Raw genomic sequence first — 14,841 nt, 5'->3', positions numbered from 1 at the left:
TGGGGGGAGGGGGAAATGCGAAATGATAGGAGAAGACCGGAGGGGATGGGATGAAGCTAAGAGCTGGAAAGGTGATTGGTGAAAGTAATACAGAGCTGGAGAAGGGAAAGAATCATGAGACAGGAGGCCTCGGGAGAAAGAAAGAAAGGGGGGGAGCACCAGAGGGAGATGGAGAACAGGCAGAGTGATGGGCAGAGAGAGAAGAAAAAAAACAAATAACTAAATATGTCAGGGATAGGTAAGAAGGGGAGGAGGTGTTGTTCCTCCAACCTGAGTGTGGATTCATCTTGACAGTAGAGGAGGCCATGGATAGACATATCAGAATGGGAATGGGACGAGGAATTAAAATGTGTGGCCACTGGGAGATCCTGCTTTCTCTGGCGGACAGAGCGTAGATGTTCAGCGAAACAGTCTCCCAGACTGCGTCGGGTCTCGCCAATATATAAAAGGCCACACCGGGAGCACCGGACGCTGTATACCACACCAGCTGACTCACAGGTGAAGTGTCGCCTCACCTGGAAGGACTGTCTGGGGCCCTGAATGGTGGTGAGGGAGGAAGTGTAAGGGCAGGTGTAGCACTTGTTCCACTTACAAGGATAAGTGCCAGGAGGGAGATTGGTGGGAAGGGATGGGGGGAACGAGTGGACAAGGGAGTCGCGTAGGGAGTGATCCCTGTGGAAAGCAGAAAAGGGGGGAGGGAATGATGTGCTTGGTAGTGGGATCCTGTTGGAGGTGGCGGAAGTTACGGAGAATTATACGTTGGACCTGGAGGCTGGTGGGGTGGTAGGTGAGGACAAGGGGAACCCTATCCCGAGTGGGGTGGTGGGCGGATGGGGTGAGGGCAGATGTGCAGGAAATGGGAGACATGCGTTTGAGAGCAGACTTATCTACTATAACCACAGTAAGTGATGTTTGGTTTAAAGAATTCACACCTGTCGTGTCATGCTCTGAGCCCATAATCTTCTAATCTTTCTAACACGGTCTTGAAGTTTTAGAGATGTTCCTTGTCATCCTTACCATCCTTACTACTGGGACCACTGGCACTGCCCATGGGTTCCTCTCAACCTTGGAAAATATTCCTTCAACCTCCGCATGATCTCGCTCACTAGCTACATTATCACAGATAGTGCAAGGAACGGATGAGCTTTGCAAAACTTGGGTGCTGCATTTTCTTTTAACACTATTTTAGCCTATATATGTTTGAGTATTCCAATGCCATCTTGAACACTGCTGTGGCATCATCCAGGACCTTTCTTATAAGCCATATTGCTTGTCCATTGTCATCACTCAGGTTGGAGGAACAACACCTTATATACAGGCTGGGTAGCCTCCAACCTGATGGCATGAACATTGACTTCTCTAACTTCCGTTAATGCCCCTCCTCCCCTTCTTACCCCATCCCTGTCATATTTAGATTTTTTTCCCCCTCCTTTTTTTCTCTCTTTCTGCCCATCACTCTGCCTGATCTCCATCTCCCTCTGGAGCTCCCCTCCATCTTTCTTTCTCCTGAGGCTTCCCGTCCCATGATCCTTTCCCTTCTCCAGCTCTGTATCACTTTCGCCAATCACCTTTCCAGCTCTCAGCTTCACCCCACCCCCTCCGATCTTCTCCTATCATTTTGCATTTTCCCCTCCCCCCCACTACTTTCAAATCTCTTAATATCTTTCCTTTCAGTTAGTCCTGACGAAGGGTCTCGGCCCGAAACATCGACAGTGCTTCTCCCTATAGATGCTGCCTGGCCTGCTGTGTTCCACCAGCATTTTGTGTGTGTTGTTTGAATTTCCAGCATCTGCAGATTTCCTCGTGTTTGCTCTTTAGATTGACTGTTCTATTTGGAATAGTTACGCATCATATTCAGGGTATTTCCTCTTCAGATCAACATGTAATTGCATTTGTCACATTATTGGCAAGAAGGGCTATTTTATTAAAATGGAAAGATACCTCTCTCCCTACATTAAGTGAATGGTTTTCTCAAGTCATGTTATGTCTCAGTTTTGAAAAAATTAGAAGTAGAACTTTTGATCCCCGATTCGATTTTGAGAGAAGATGGGGTTCTTTTGCCAAATATTATCATTTAATTTGAATTATTTTATATGGTTTCCTTCCAATCTTATTCTGTATAAACATGAATTGGCGGTTGATGATTCTTTTTCTTTATATATATAGTTGATGGTAAAACGTATTGCTCCAGGGGGTTAATTCCTAATGGGTTTTTCCCCTTTTTTTGTAGTCAGTGGGTTTTTTTCTTAGTTAGACGAGGTTCTTTTTTTTCCCTTTTCCTTATATATAATTTTTTTTCCCATTTTTATATGTTACAATCAGTTTTTTTTCTTCAGCTTTATTAATTGAATACATATTAATCTGTTGAAGTTTTGTATCATTTTATAGCTGTAGAAGATTATGTACCAATAAAAAGATTCTAAAAATGAAAAAATGAAAATTAGTTTGACTTGAAATTTGATAGGGAGAAAGTAAAATCTGATGTAGCAATATTTCAGAGGAGTAAAAGAAATTACAGTGATACGAGAGAGGAGTTGGCCAAAGTAAATTGGAAGGAGATGCTGGCAGAGATGACAGCAGAGCAGCAATGGCGTGAGTTTCTGGGAAAATGAGGAAGGTGCAGGACAGGTGTATTTGAAAAACAAAGAAATACTCAAATGGCAAAATAGTACAGCAGTGGCTGACAAGAGAAATCAAAGCTAACGTAAAAGCAAAAGAGGGGGCATACAACAAAGCAAGAATTAGGACCATAGAACCATAGAACATTCCAGCACAGAAACAAGCCTTTTGGCCCTTCTTGGCTGTGCTGAACCATTTTTCTGCCTAGTCCCACCAACCTGCACCTGGACCATATCCCGTCATACACCTCTCATTCATCTCTCATTCATATACCTGTCCAAGTTTTTCTTAAATGTCAAATGTGAGCCTGCATTCACCACTTCATCTGGCAGCTCATTCCACACTCTCACCACTCTCTGCATGAAGAATTCCCCCCAATGTTCCCTTTAAACTTTTCCCCCTTCACTCTTAACCCATGACCTCTGGTCTTCTTCTCCCCTAGCCTCAGTGGGAAAAGCCTGCTTGCATTCACTCTATCTATACCCATCATAATTTTATACACATCTATCAAATCACCCCTCATTCTCCTACGCTCCAGGGAATAAAGTCCTAACCTATTCAACCTTTCTCTGTAACTCAGTTTCTCAAGTCCCAGCAACATCCTTGTAAACCTTCTCTGCACTCTTTCAACCTTATTAATATCCTTCCTGTAATTAGGTGACCAAAACTTCTTCAACAGGTTCGACAGCTCAATCTCATCCTCACCGCAGAAATCCACACCAGGCTTACTTCCCTCACAGGAAAATAGCCACTCACAGGAGACCTTGCCCACGCCCAGGATTACGGCTGCACAGGTGGAAGGTCAACTGAGGAAGATCTGTACCAGCAAGGCGGCTGGACTGGATGGAGTTTCCCCACGATTACTGAGGGCCTGTGCGACTGAGCTGGGAGAACCACTACAGCGCATCTTCAACATGAGCCTGGAGCAGAGAAGAGTACCCAGACAGTGGAAAACATCCTGTATTGTCCCGGTACCGAAGAAACCACAACCAAAGGAGTTGAATGACTTCAGACCTGTTGCCTTGACGTCGCACGTTATGAAGACCATGGAGCGGCTGATAATACAGAATCTGAGGCCACAAACCAGGCACGCCCAGGATCCTCTTCAGTTTGCGTATAAGGAGAAGGTGGGAGTGGAGGATGCTATCACGTATTTGCTACACAAATCACTCTCTCACCTAGAGGGGGTCAGTTGTGCTGTGAGGATTACATTCCTTGACTTCTCTAGTGCCTTTAACACCATCCAGCCCAAGATCTTAAGGCACAAACTAACGGAGATGGGAGTAGACTCTCACATGGTGGATTGGATAGTGGACTACTTGACAGATAGACCTCAGTATGTGCGGTTGGGAGACTGTAGGTCTGACACGGTGGTCAGCAGCACAGGGGCGCAGCAGGGAACCGTACTCTCTCCGGTCCTGTTCACCCTGTACATATCAGACTTCCAATATAACTCGGAGTCCTGCCATGTGCAGAAGTTCGCTGATGACACGGCTATAGTGGGGTGTGTCAGGAATGGACAGGAGGAGGAGTATAGGAAACTGATACAGGACTTTGTGATATGGTGCAACTCAAACTACCTGCGTCTCAACATCACCAAGACCAAGGAGATGGTGGTGGACTTTAGGAGATCTAGGCCTCATATGGAGCCAGTGATCATTAATGGAGAATGTGTGGAGCAGGTTAAGACCTACAAGTATCTGGGAGTACAGTTAGACGAGAAGCTAGACTGGACTGCCAACACAGATGCCTTGTGCAGGAAGGTACAGAGTCGACTGTACTTCCTAAGAAGGTTGGCGTCATTCAATGTCTGTAGTGAGATGCTGAAGATGTTCTATAGGTCAGTTGTGGAGAGCGCCCTCTTCTTTGTGGTGGCGTGTTGGGGAGGAAGCATTAAGAAGAGGGACGCCTCACGTCTTAATAAGCTGGTAAGGAAGGCGGGCTCTGTCGTGGGCAAAGTACTGGAGGGTTTAACATCGGTAGCTGAGCGAAGGGCGCTGAGTAGGCTACGGTCAATTATGGATAACTCTGAACATCCTCTACATAGCACCATCCAGAGACAGAGAAGCAGTTTCAGCGACAGGTTACTATCGATGCAATGCTCCTCAGACAGGATGAAGAGGTCAATACTCCCCAATGCCATTAGGCTTTACAATTCTACCGCCAGGACTTAAGAACTTTTTAAAAGCTATTATTAATGCTTTTTGAGATAGTGATTTAGATGCATATCATATTTTTTTTACTGAGTTAAGTATTGTATGTAATTAGTTTTGCTACAACAAGTGTATGGGACATTGGAAAAAAAGTTGAATTTCCCCATGGGGATGAATAAAGTATCTATCTATCTATCTATCATCTATCTAATACTCCAAATTTGGTCTCACAAATGTCTTATACAACCTCACCATTACATTCCAACTCTTATACTCAATACTTTGATTTATAAAGGCCAATGTACCGAAAGCTCTCTTTACAACCTTACTTTACAACTTTACTTGTGACACCACTTTTAGGGAATTATGTATCTGTATTCTCAGATCCCTCTGTTCTACTGCACTCCTCAGTGTCCTACCATTTACTTTGTATGTTCTACCTTAGTTTGACCTTCCAAAGTGCAATACCTCACACTTGTCCGCAGTAAACTCCATCTGCCATTTTGCAGCTCATTCCTCCAACTGGTCCAAATCCCTCTGCAAGCTTTGAAAACCTTCCTCACTGTCCACTACACCTCCAATCTTTGTATCATCAACAAATTTGCTGATCCAATTTGCCACATTATCATCCAGATAATTGATATAGATGACAAACAACAATGGACCCAGCACTGATCCCTGTGGCACACCACTACTCACAGGCCTCCACTCAGAGAAGCAATCCTCCACTACCAATCTCTGGCTTCTTCCATTGAGCTAATGTCTAATCCCATTTACTACCTCTCCATGTATACCTAGCGACTGAATCTTCCTAACTAACCTCCCATGCGGGACCTTGTCAAAGGCCTTACTGAAGTCCATGTATACAACATCCACTGCCTTCCCTTCATCCACTTTCCTGGTAACTTCCTTGAACAACTCTAATAGATTGGTTAAACATGACCTACCACGCACAAAGCCATGCTGACTGTTTCTAATAAGTCCCTGTCTATCCAAATACTTGTAGATCCTATCTCTTAGTATTCCTTCCAATAATGTACCTACTACCGATGTCAAACTTACTGGCCTATAATTTCCCAGCTTACTTTTTGAGCCTTTTTTAAACAACAGAACTACATGAGCTATCCTCCAATCCTCCGGCACCCCACCCGTGGATATCAACATTTTAAATATTTCTGCCAGGACCCCTGCAATTTCAACACTAGTCTCCTTCAAGGTCCGAGGGAATACCCTGTCAGGTCCTGGAGATTTATCTACTCTGATTTCCCTCAAGACAGCAAGCACCTCCTCCTCTTTAATCTGTATAAGTTCCATGACCTCCCTACTTGTTTGCCTTGTTTCCATAGACTCCTTTCCAGTTTCCTCAGTAAATACAGATGCAAAAAAAAATTTAATGTCGCTCCCATTTCTTTTGGTTCCATACTTAGCTGACCACTCTGATCTTCAAGAGGACCAATTTTATCCCTTACTATCCTTTTGCTCTTAACAAGAAGATAGAGGATTGGGATGCTTTTAAAAACCTTCGAAAAGAATCAACACACACAAAATGCTGGTGGAACGCAGCAGGCCAGGCAGCATCTATAGGATGAAGTACAGTTAACGTTTCGGGCCGCGACCCTTCATCAGGACTAACTGAAAGAAGAGATAGTAAGAGAATCATCTGGAAGAAAAAGAAGTATAAAAGCAAGCTAGCAAGCAATATGAAGTGGATAGAAAAAGCTTTTTCAAGTATATAAAAAGTAAAAGTGAGATGAGAGTAGATATAGGACCACTAGAAAACAAGGCCAGAGAAATAATAATGGGGGACAAAGAGCTGACAGATAAACTGAATAAGTATTTGGCATCATTCTTCACTGTGGAAGACACTAGCAGTGTGCCAGGGGTTGAAAGGTGTGAGGGAAAAAAAGTCAGCACTGTTACTATTTCAAGGGAGGAGCTCCTTAAAAAGCTAGAAGACCTAAAGGTGAATCCATCACCTGGACCAGATGAACTGCACCCTATGTTTCTGAAAGATATAACAATAGAGATCGTGGAGTCATTAGTAATGATCTTTCAAGAATGACATGGTTCTCTGACTCTGACATGGCTCTGGAGGACTGGAAAGTTGCAAATGTCACTCCCCTCTTTAAGAAAGGAGGGAAGCAGCAGAAAGGAAACTATAGACCAGTTAGCCTAACCTCAATGGTTGGGAAGATGTTGGGCTCAATTGTTAAAGATGAGGTTATTGAGCACTTGGTGACACAAGACAAGATAGGACAAGGTCAGGATGGTTTCCTGAAGGAAAGATCTTGCTTGATGAAGCTGTTGCAATTTGTTGAGGAGATTACAAGTGGAATAGATAAAGGGGATGCAGTGGATGTTGTATATTTGGACTTTCAGAAATCCTTTGACAACGTGCCACACATGAGGCTGCTTACCAAGTTAACAGGCCATGGAATTACAGGAAAGCTACTGGCATGGTTAGAGCATTGGCTGATTGGTTGGAGGCAGCAAGTGGGAATGAATGGATCCTTTTCTGGTTGGCTGCCAATGGTTAGAGGAATAGATGGCTTTGTTGCTAAGTTTGCAGATGACTTCTGCAAGACTTCATGGAGGGGCAGTTAGTGTTGAAGAAACAGGTAGGCTGCAGAAGGACTTAAACAGATTAGGAGAATGGGCAAGAAAGTGGCAAATGAAATACAATGTTGGAAAATGCATGGTCTTGGTAGAAGAAATAAATATGTAGACTATTTTCTAAATAGAGAGAAAATCCAAAAATTTGAGATGTAAAGGGGCTTGGGAGTCCTTGTGCAGAATACCCCAAAGGTTAACTTGCAGGTAAAGTCAGCGGTGAGGAAGGCAAGTGTAGTGTTGTGGCGACCCACTTCCCAGCGCACTCGAACCGGCTCACAAAGCGGCGCGCACCGGCATTGAGGCCGGTCCCAAAGAGGGCACCAAGCCTGCTTCACCTTCAAGGGGAAAAGCCCGCGCGCGGGACCGGACTGTGAATATGCATTCCTACAGCATTCCTGCCCGGGGAGGGTGGGATCAGGAAGGCTTTAAAGCGAGGCCGCGAAGTTTGAATAAACCTCTTTTGTAACTACAGCTCACCGACTCCGTGTCGTTATTACTGCGCTGCGTGTAGCACACCACTACAGTGTCAGTATTCTTTTCAAGAAGTCTAGAATATAAAAGCAGGGATGTGATGCTGAAACTTTATAAGGCACTCGTGAGGCTTCACCTTGAGTATTGCTAAAGTATTCCCTCAGATCCTACAGGACGCAAGTGCAGGAATTGCTGAGATATTTCTATCATCCTAAGTGACAGCTGAGGTACCAGAGGATTGGAGGATAGCCAATGTCATTGCGCTGTTTAAGAAAGGCTCTAAAAATAAACCAGGAAATTATAGGCCAGTGAGTCTGACGTCAGTAAAAGGAAAGAATATGGACTGATTAAGAATGGTAAGCAAGGCTCCGTGCATGGTGGATCATATCTAACCAATCTTATTCTTTGAGGAGGTTATCAGGAAAGTTGATGAAGGTAGGGCAGTGGATTTTGTTTTCATGGATTTTAGCAAGGCTTTTGACAAGGTCCTGCATGAGAGGATGGTCAAGAAGATTCAGTCGCTTGGCATTCAGGATGAGGTAGTAAATTGGATTAGACATCGGCTTTGTTGAAGAAGCCAGAGAGTGGTAGCAGATGGTTGCCTCTCTGACTGGAGGCCTGTGATTAGTGGTGTGCCACAGGGGATCAGCGGACATTCCACCCTGCAAAAACTCATTTCAGGGAGGTAGCACAACCCCCCCCCCCCGCCACCTGCAACCCCATATCACTCCCCCCCCCCCCCCCGGTCAACCTCCAAGGGTGTATGTATACAGGACACTTGATTATGAAAGAACACAATAATTTATTTGATCACATATTGAAACTATTTACACACTCACACACACACACACACACTCACACACACACACACACACACACACACACACACACACACACACGTATATATATATATATATATATATATATATTCCTTGTTGAGTATTTTGTTGACAGTCTCAATGCTAATAACTAAATGCTAATCCAAATAGCTTTTCTATTTCTTCTGCAAACTTTCCTTGTACTGTGATGTGGCTTGCTTCTCAGCTTTGTTTTCAGCTTTGGCATCACTGCACACTGGATTGTCTACAAATCCAACTGTTACCTCATCCTGTGTTTCATTATAGTACCTGACTAAAATGGCACATTCCTTCTCACACATGCTATCGCTGCTTTCATCAACTGAAATACCATGTGCCCTTGTTTCTGTCCGGATGAACTTGTACAGATCCTCTGAACACTCACGTTCACAATAGCTGCCGTCTTGGTTGATGAGCAGTCATAGTTTTTTGCTATTTCGGAATCAGGAAACATTTTCCTGAATAGCTTGCCTGTGTGCTTACACACCTGGAATGGCAGGTTATGCTCACCGATGAAAAATATAAAGTACACCTCAGCTCTAGTGACCTTCTCTGTCAGACTTTGGTTTTCTGCTGAAAAGAACCATGAAATACTTGAAAGCCTTCCCTGTGCTTAGCTTCACTAATATGTTGTGGTTCCTAAGAGAAATAAAAGCACAAGGTGTATCCTTATTATATTGTCTTATGCAGAAAATGTGACATTAAAATATGTACTGATATTATCAGGGAGTCATTTTTTTATTCTATTACAACTTTCAGCAAGTCTACAGGGAGTCTGGCCTCATCACGTAGGACATCAATAGAGTAGCTCCTTAGCAGCTAGCCAGCTGGTTTAAATAACGTTAGCTATGCTAATGAATGAATGACACCTGTTAAACTCACCTCAACATGTCTTTTACAGTCATTTAACCCACCATGGGCAATAGAAAAGTCACTGTTGCAAACAGTGCAGCGAGCAACACTGTCATTATTTGACCCCTATTAGGCAGGGGTACACTTTAGTGTAGTCTGGGGTGAAGTACGTTTTATATTTTCTTTTTTTGGAACACTCTGCCATGGCGCTGCAGGACACTAAACTGAACTGATGGACAATGAAAGGGAGAGAGAGGTCGACTGTAAAGCCCGCCCACAGAGAAAACTGATAGGTCTACTTAGCAAAAAGAGCGACCAATCAGGATGCTCTCTCTGTCACTCTCTCACTACATTTGTCTGTCTGTCTGTCTGTCTCTCTCTCTTTTCTCTCCCTCCCTCTTGTTTGCTTGCTCACAAAAAAATCAAATTCCGGGATATTGTATGTAATTTGCAGGTGTCACGGAGCCACTATCGATATGCGGGAGACTCCCGAGAGAGGTGGGATGTCTGGATCAGTGCTAGGTCCATTGTTGTTTATGATCTATATCAATGATCTGAAAGATAATGTGGTTAACTGGATCAGCGAATTTGTTGATGACAGGGTGTAGTGACTAGTGAGGAAGGCTATCATGGCTTGCAGCAGGGTCTGGACCAGCTGGAGTTTAATGGCGACAGGTCCGAGGTGGTGCACTTCAACAGGATCAGCTATGGCAGGTCTTACACAGTGAACGGTAGGGCACCGAGGAGGGCAGTGAAACAAAGGAATCTGGGAATACATGTCTATAATTCATTGGAAGTAGTGACACACGTACATAGGTCTGTAAAGGAAACTTCGAGCACTTTGGCCTTCATTAATCAAAGTATTGAGTACAGGAGATGGGATGTTATGTTGAAGTTGTATAAGACATTGGTGAGGCTTAATTTAGAGGATTGTGTGAAATTTTGGTCACCTACCTACAGGAAAGATGTAAATAAAGTTGAAAGAGTATAGAGAAATTTTACAAGGATGTTGCCAGATCAGGAGGACCTGAGTTATAAGGAAAGATTGAATAGGTTAGAACGTAGATGGCTGAGAGGAGTTTTGGTAGAGGTATACAACGTTATGAGGGGCATGGATAGGGTAGATGCAAACGTGCTTTTTCCTCTGAGGTTGCGTGGGACTAGAACTAGGGATCATGGGTTAAGGGTGAAAGGTGAAAAGTTTAAGTGAAACAGGACGGGAAACTTCTCCACTCACAGGGTCATAAGATTGTGGAAAGTGCTGCCAGCAAAAGTGGTACATGCAAGCTCGATTTCAACATATAAGAGAATGTTTGGATAGGTACGTGGATGGTTGGGATATGGAGGGCTATGGTCCTGGTGCAGGTCGATCGGAATAGTGGTTTGGTATGGACTAGATGGCCCAAAGGGCTTGTTTCTGTGCTGTACTGTTCTATGACTCTATGACAATTTACAATGAGCAATTAACCCAGTAAATGGCAAACACGAGGAAATCTGCAGATGCTGGAAATTCAAACAATACATACAAAATGCTGGTGGAACACAGCAGGCCAGGCAGCATCTATAAGGAGAAGCGCTGTCGATGTTTCGGGCCGAGACCCTTCATCAGGACATGGTAAATAGGTAAATGGTATGTCTTTGGATTGTGGGAGGAAACCAGAGCACCTGTAGGAAATTGATGCACATATGAAGATAAGAAATAGGAGCAGTCGTAGACCGTCTGGCCCATCAAGCCTGATTGGAAGAATGCCAAGAATGTACTTACCTTCTTACAAGGGACGCTTGAAAAGAACTCCAAACTCTGACACCCCAAGCTGTAATAACATTGAGCTGGCTACTCGACTGCCGTGGTGCCTATTTGAGAATCAGTGATATAGCCAGGACAATGAGCAGCCATGGTCTAACTTAAAATTGCAACTCCAAGGGTAATATTGGAAAAATACATTTCAAGAAATCATTGTGACAAATAATGGCCGACATTTTAAAAATGAATACTTTCTTTACAGGTTACTCACATCTGTCACAAATTGATTTTTAAAAATGCCAGGTTTAGGTAATGGTGGAATCAGGGAATTCCTGTGAGGAGTACAGAGGGTGTGGGAGACAACTTAGGGAAGAAATTGGGAGGACAAAAAGGAGCCATGAAACCATCTAATGCAGTGATAATAAATCTGATTCTGTTTGAATAAACATCCTTGGATACTTCTGGAGTTGGTGAAGAGCTGGGGAATTCTGGATACAATTGTTTAATTGTTATTTTCTTTGTTGCTAATTGCTTATTGTTCATTGTACTCTTTTTTCTTTCATTGGGTTCTTTCAGGTTTCTTGATTTGTGGCTACCTGTGAGCAAACAAATCTCAAGGTTGTATAATTTATACATTCTTTGATAATAAATGTACTTTAAATTGAATTGATTGTCTGCGGTTTAGTATGTTTCCTGGTAGCCACATTGTTCAGTATGTCCCTTGAGCGGTTACAGTTGTATGATTCTGGAAAGCTCTGTAAGCTTCTCTGATACTGCTTTATGTGAATAGGGACTTTGTGATTGGCTGACTCTTATCTGCAAATCTGAATGGAATATTTCTTATCTATGTGTGTAAGTAGCTGACCACGAGGTCTTTTGTCTATTTTGTTTGTGCGAAATAGCTGCTCCTCTTACTGTCCATTTCAGTATTTGTTCTATTCATGCTTAATAAAATGATTGTAAAACAACAAAGTTTGTGTCTCTTTCCTGACTTCTGAAAGTACCTTGGATCAAAAATATCAGAAACAAACAACTTGGCGTAGTAGGCAAAGATGATTGTGAAGATTTATGGACTCGGAAGAATCACAGATGAAGTGGAAATTTTTAGCATGCAAAGAAAAGAGGTGAGTGTTTCCTCTGTTCCAAACTGAGAGAAAGGACTAGTTCTGGCTTCAATGCAGCATCACATGGAATTTAGATGTGAGGAAACTATTACGTTGCTACTGTAAAATTCAAGGTGAGCTCTGAAATAAATACCAGGCTGAGTCATACAAGCCGTTAGGGTACAGGAGAATACTTCATTTCTAGGACGATCTATTAACATTTCAGTCGCACAGCGATTATTTTGGTTGCACGGGAATCTATCTTGGTCCCTAGTGAAACTTTGTGCAATCTATTCTGTTGCACTTAACTAACATTTTGAGATCATGGTCAAAGTAATAAAAGCTATGCACAAATTAATATTGAATCAAAACATGATGGTACATGCTTTCAGGCTTTTTTATCTTCTGCTCAATGGAGGAAGTGAAAAGACAGAACATCCGGGGTGGGTGGGATCGTTGATTATGTTGATTGCTATACTAGAGCAGCAAGAAGTATAGACAGAGTTCATGGAGTTCTGGTTTCTGTGACACACTCAGCCGTATCTACAAATCTGTCAGGACACATCACAGCTTGATATGGCAACTGTTCTGCAAGAATGTTGGGTTGTAAACTCAGCCAGCTGCTCTGCAGGCACAAGCCTCTGCACTAGTGAGGACATCTTCAAAAGGTAGTGACTGAAGAAGATCCTCACATCATTATGGGCCTTCACAGTTGGGGCATGGCCTCTTCTCATCACTACCATCAGGGAGGAGGTACAGGAGCCTGAAAATGCACACTCAAAGTTTTTGGTACAGGTTCTTCCTCCGTGCCATCAGATTTCTGAATGAACCTATGAGCACAACCTCACCACTCCTCTTTTGCACTATTTATTTATTGTTGTAACTTACAGTAACCTATAATGTCTTGTCCTGTATTGTTGCCCCAAAAAACAAATTTCAGAACTTTTGTCAGTGATAATAAATCTGATTCTGCTTCATGCTAAGCAGGCTGTTTGTGCAGGTGAGACATCAAAGCCTGGCTAATAGTTTTCCTTGCACACAATCAAAGAGACAAAAATATTGCTGGAAGTCTTGAGAATACGGATTTTATTGAAAGCACATGCAGGAAGGTAGATGGGGTGTTGTTGCTCTGTTGTTAAAAAATTAAATCAAATCATTAGAAAGAGGTGGCATAAGGTCATAGAACACTACAGCACAGTACAGGCCCTTCAGCCCTCCATGTTGTGCCGACCCATATAATCCTTTAAAAAAAGTACTAAACCCACACTACCCCATAACCCTCTATTTTTCTTTCATCCTTGTGCCTGTCCAAGAGGCTCTTAAATACCCCCAATGTTTTAGCCTCCACCACCATCCCTGGCAAGTCATTCCAGGCACTCACAACCCTCTGTGTAAAAATCTTACCCTTGATGTCTCCCCTAAACTTCCCTCTCTTAATTTTGTACATATGCCCTCTGGTGTTTGCTATTGGTGCCCTGGGAAACAGGTACTGACTATCCACCCTATCTATGCCTCTCATAATCTTGTAGTCCTCTATCAAGTCCCCTCTCATTCTTCTACGCTCCAAAGAGAAAAGTCCCAGCTCTGCTAACCTTGCTTCATATGACTTGTTCTCCAAACCAGGCAACATCCTGGTAAATCTCCTCTGCACCCTCTCCATAGCTTCCACATCCTTCCTATAATTGAACACAATACTCTAAGTGCGGTCTCACCAGAGATTTGTAGAGTTGCAACATGACCTCTCTACTCTTGAACTCAATCCCCCTGTTTATGAAGCTTAGCATCCCATAGGCCTTCTTAACTACCCTATCAACCTGTGCAGCGACCTTGAGGGATGTATGGACTTGAATACCAAGGTCCCTTTGTTCACCCACACACTTAAGTAATTAAAATTTTTTTTTACATTTTTTCCTGAATATCATTTTTTAATATGCTGTAGACCTTATCACAAAACAACCTGTGTTCAATCAGTGCTTGACATTTCAATGTACATATCTCACATGTCATAATACAGAGGGTCAGTTCATGAAAGCACCACAGAGATTTAGCACCATGACATCACTGAGGTGGGGTGCAAAGGTGACCCAACTGGAAATCCAGAAGAATACAACTGTTCCTTCAGGCAGGATTCTGAGCCTGGTGAGCTGGGGGAGGAATGCTGTGGGTTTTAGCTTCAATGTTGAGCCACAGGACATGCTTACAGCCATGCAACTATGCAAGGGGTTCACCGCCAAGACTAGATTAGACCTTTTAATCCAATGATATTCTCAAAGGACTGAGTGAATGATGGTTCTTACTCCAACCCCATTGCTCCCAGTCTCCTTTGTCCAATGGTATTGAGGTCTTTTCTATTCCCCCCAACCCAAGATAAGCAAAATTTAAGTCTCTTTATAGTGACATTCCAGTCTTGTGAATCATGGGGTTGGAGC

This window comes from Hemitrygon akajei, chromosome 22, assembly GCF_048418815.1.
Source record: "Hemitrygon akajei chromosome 22, sHemAka1.3, whole genome shotgun sequence".
In the NCBI taxonomy this organism is placed as follows: domain Eukaryota; kingdom Metazoa; phylum Chordata; class Chondrichthyes; order Myliobatiformes; family Dasyatidae; genus Hemitrygon; species Hemitrygon akajei.
This window is presented reverse-complemented; position numbering follows the sequence as displayed.